This window comes from Cajanus cajan, chromosome 9 (genome assembly GCF_000230855.2).
Source record: "Cajanus cajan strain Asha chromosome 9, NIPB_CcT2T_4, whole genome shotgun sequence".
NCBI lineage: Eukaryota > Viridiplantae > Streptophyta > Magnoliopsida > Fabales > Fabaceae > Cajanus > Cajanus cajan.
Window position 1 is genome coordinate 27,472,089 of NC_138525.1, and position 4,606 is coordinate 27,476,694.

The window sequence follows — 4,606 nt, forward strand, 5'->3', positions numbered from 1 at the left end:
GAGCGAGGGAACGCCAAAAAGCTTCCCAGTTTTACTCAATATATAAAAGCACGCTTCAAGAGGTTTCTTCTTAAATCCTTCCTTTTACTGCTTTCTGTGTGCATATTTAAACTGTCATCATGTAGATAGTTAATTTATAATTGCTTAGAATAAATAGGGGTAATTTAGTAATTTTACGCTGTTATTTTAGAAAATAATCTGTCATAGGGAACCCGAAAGGGGCGCTGTGGGGTGCTAACACCTTCCCCACGCGTAACCGACTCCCTTACCCAACTCTGGTTGTAATGGCCAAAGTTGATTTATAAAATCAATTGCCTTATCCCTTTTTCCAATGTTTTGAGTAAAACATTGGTGGCGACTCCACGAACCCTCCTTTTACGAAAACCACTAATCCATGGAGGGTCCCGCTTGGGATTAATATGGATTGGTGAGACGTTTTAATAAATAAATTGGATAGGATCGACAAGGTCTCAGTTTGAGAACAAGTCGTTCTAATAATCCAATACATTTTCAAAACTAAAATAAAAACGAGCTCGACCGTCTTCGCGACCGCCGAGGCCCGTTTGGGCCGGTGGCGACAGATGGCGACTCTGCTGGGGAAGCCTCGAGAGTCAGTCCCATTTAGTGACAGATTATTTTTAACAAATAATAGTTAAAATTACTTCATTACCCCTTGCTTGTATGATAACATGCTTTATATATTTGGCTTTAAATAACTGTTGTATGTTTAAATTCCGCAATTGTTTGAAATACAAACTGTACACAAACCTTTGCACACAACAGTTCCCTCTATACCCGGGGGCATGAGTGATTAACCATAGGGAGTGGATGTTAGTACGGCCGGTTGTCGAATGGGTCTATAGGTGCCCGTAGACCGTTGTCGGAAAACATCACTCAAGGTGATAACCATGAACTTGAGTTCGACGGTGCGTTGGAGCTTTCCATCGACCTACGATGAGAGGAATTGGGTCCCTATAATGGGGGCACCTTGGGGGCCTTGGACTGGTGAGAACAGTTAGAACCACCTTGAATATGCACCATTTCTGCAGGATACCCCTACCTCGTGATTCGCTCGTGACTGTTCGTGGATGAGTGAATTGTGTGTGCATTTTTTTTATGTGGCATTGTATGAGCATATATTTGCACCTTTTAAACATACAACATTCTTGTTTACAATAAAAAATAAGAATAAATAGAAATAAAGATTTTCTAGTACATGGTGTTAACATCTACCTCCATTGCATTCATATAGGTAGTTTCCCTTTTCACCCAAAATATACAAAAATACAAAATACTCAAAAAGAAAAAAATACGTATTTATCCAAACCAAGCAATATCATGCATCATCTTAGGAATATCCCGAAAACATGATAATGCTTAGTTAAATAAACACTATGCATGCATATTCATCGCCATCATCTCATATCATGCATTGTATTGTAGATTATGGAGAGGTCTAGGGAGGTGCAAAGGCCATTAAAGAAAGTGGACTTCCTATTATACCGTGCTGAGAGGTTGGATCACCTCTGTACCTTGATGTCAAGAGAGGCTCGCGTCGAGTTTGAGAAATCTTATGGGCGAGTTCTCGATTTGATGAGGATTTGTGTGGATCCAGCTTTTCTGAGGGCATTGGTTCATTTCTGGAGTCCCGATCTGCACTGTTTTGAGTTCCCCCAGTTTGACCTGGTTCCTACTCTAGAGGAGTACGAGCTCATGTTACGGTGGCCTAAATCAGCTGGGGTCTACCTTTTTCAGGGGAACCATGTGGCCGTAGAGAGAGTAGCCACTCAGGTCAAACTACCACCACGATTATCTGCTTTAGTGGGGAACGGCAGTATCAAGGGTTGGAAGCTTGCTATGATCGAAGACCACCTTTCTTCCTTGGCTGGTGAGGGAGATTGGTTAGCTTTCAACAAGACTCTTGCGTTAGCCGTGTTTGGGACGATCCTATTCCCCTTTCACGCTAACACAGTGGACCATGCTGCGATGGACGCTTTCTTTGCTTGGGACGTGCATATGAAGAGTCCCGTGCCCGCTATTCTTGCCGACACCTTGCTATCTGTTCATCTATCTCAACAGAAGCAAGGGAAGATCATCCGATGCTGCACCTCCTTGTTATATGTGTGGGGCATCACACATTTCTATGCCTCCAGTCACATGGGGACCTTGCCCGATCCGTTGAGAAGCTTCTCAAAGATCCCCGTCTGCCGCCGATATGCTTCCGAGTGGAAGGATGAGATGGAACAGTGGAGTATCGAGCACTTTACGTGGGTTTGCCCTTGGTTCCGTCCGAGCCATGTATTGACAAGATGCGGCAGTTATTCGAGCATACCGTTGATGGGCCTCAGAGGTTGCATAACCTACTCACCTAAACTGGTTATGAGGCAACTAATGAGGACCCAAATCGTTCCTACCATAGAGGAGCTGGGAGGGTTGTGTTTCTCTTTCGATCCCGAGCATCAGAGAGATATGCACGCTGTTATAAGAGCATGGGAGAGACCAACCTATGAGGGAGATCTCGAGCTTGAAAAGCCTCGGGTGTCCGTTTCCATTGACTATGAGAAATGGAGGAATGAGAGGGGGGTGTCACAACCATCCACCTCTTGTGCAACCACGACTACAAGGAGGGTGTTGCATGAACAGGTCGACGCCTTGACCAAGAAACTGGGAATCATGGGAGCTCAGATGAGAGTTCTTGAAGAGAAAAACGAAGAATCCAGTTTCACCATTGATGGTCTTCAAAGGCAATGCAAGAAGAAGGACCATGAGATAGAGCGACTCAAGGATGAGTGTGCTAACCTCAACGAGGAGACTACTCGGGCATCCAAAATGCCAAAGGTTGAACCGAGTAGTCAACTCCGAGAAGTCAATGAGAAGATAGCACGCCTTGAAGCCGAGCATGCAAAGCAGGCACAGTTGATCAAGGACATGCAAGATAATTTGATTCTGACTCGATCCGACGCACAGCAATGGCGGGAGGTCGCTCAACGACAAGCCACAAACCTTTCCGATTTCCGCAAAAAGGAAAGGAAAGGATTGGCACAAATGGCCAAACTCCAAGAGGAGAAGGATCGAGCCGAAGACGAGCTTAATGAGCTACAGGCCATGATCAACTACTATACTCAGAAAGCGAAGGAAGCTCAGAAAATCAGTGACGATATGAGCCAAGCGGTCCATACGCAGATTAAAACAATGGGTCGTCATGTCGAGGAAGCCGAAGATGAATGGCAAAGAAACATGAACCCGCCTGTGGGTTTTTACCGGCTTTTCTCTTATTGTAAAAAATTGCTTCAAAGCATTGTATAAAGTTGTACACTTTCTTTAATGAATAAAACAGTATTTTTGAGATTTATTGCCTTTGCATCTCATTAGTCATTCATTTTGCATTTATCTCTCCTAGTAATTAATAATAAAGATTAATAAAAAGAAAGAATTAATCGATGCGTATGTTCAGAATGGATCGCACGCCATTTGTGATAAAATGCAAACCAACAACTGCGCAAAGTGAACACACGACGACGCCGTTGTTGGTAATCAAGACAGAAAAAGGGGAGGGTCCCGCGCCGTTAAGGATTGTCGCTCCAAGACCTTTCCCTTACGAATCAAATAAGGCTGTGCCATGGATATACGACATCCATACTTCTGCCGACAATGATATCTCCAATATCGCTGGACTTGGGGGCATGACTAGGAGTGGCAGGATCTACTCTCCCGAAGATCTGCACGATAAAGCTCCCAAGAGTAAAGGAAAAGAAAAGGAGAAAACCAAGGAAGATAAAGAATCCGAGGAGGAGACTGATGAGCTGTTAAAAATCATCAAACAAAGCGAGTACTCCATTGTGGATCAACTTCACAAGACACCAGCAAAGATCACTTTGTTGTCGTTGATCCTAAGCTCCGAACCGCATCGGCAAGCTCTGTTGAAAGTCTTGAAAGAGGCGTATGTATCACACACCATATCCCAAGACAAATTTGAGGGAATTGTTAGTCACATCACGGCTAATGATCACCTCACCTTCACAGATGAAGAGATCCCCACCGAGGGATCGCACCATAACAAGCCCTTGCACATCTCTGTAAAGTGCAAGGAGTATCACATCGCGAAGGTCTTGGTGGATAATGGATCTTCCTTGAACGTGATGCCAAAAAGAACGTTCGATCAGATGGCAATCAAGGGAGTCCAAATGCGCCCAAGCAACATGATCGTTCGAGCTTTCGACGGATCTAAAAGAGAAGTGGTGGGAGAAGTCAGTCTTCTAATCCAAATCGGACCCACTATCTTTAACGTCGAATTTCAAATAATGGACATTACTCCTGCATACAGCTGTCTCCTCGGCCGACCTTGGATTCATGATGCGAAAGCTGTACCCTCTACGCTCCACCAGAAAATCAAGTTCATCGTGGGTGACAAACTGGTGACCGTACAAGCTGAAGATGACATACTCATCAGTAAGCCATCCAACATACCTTATGTGGATGCAGCAGAGGAAGCTTTGGAAACCGCCTTCCAAGCATTGGAAATCGCCAATGTTGAAACGTTTCCCCGAGAAATGAAGAAGGTAGCCCATATGCTCACAAAGAACGGATACTTGCCAGGACAAGGATT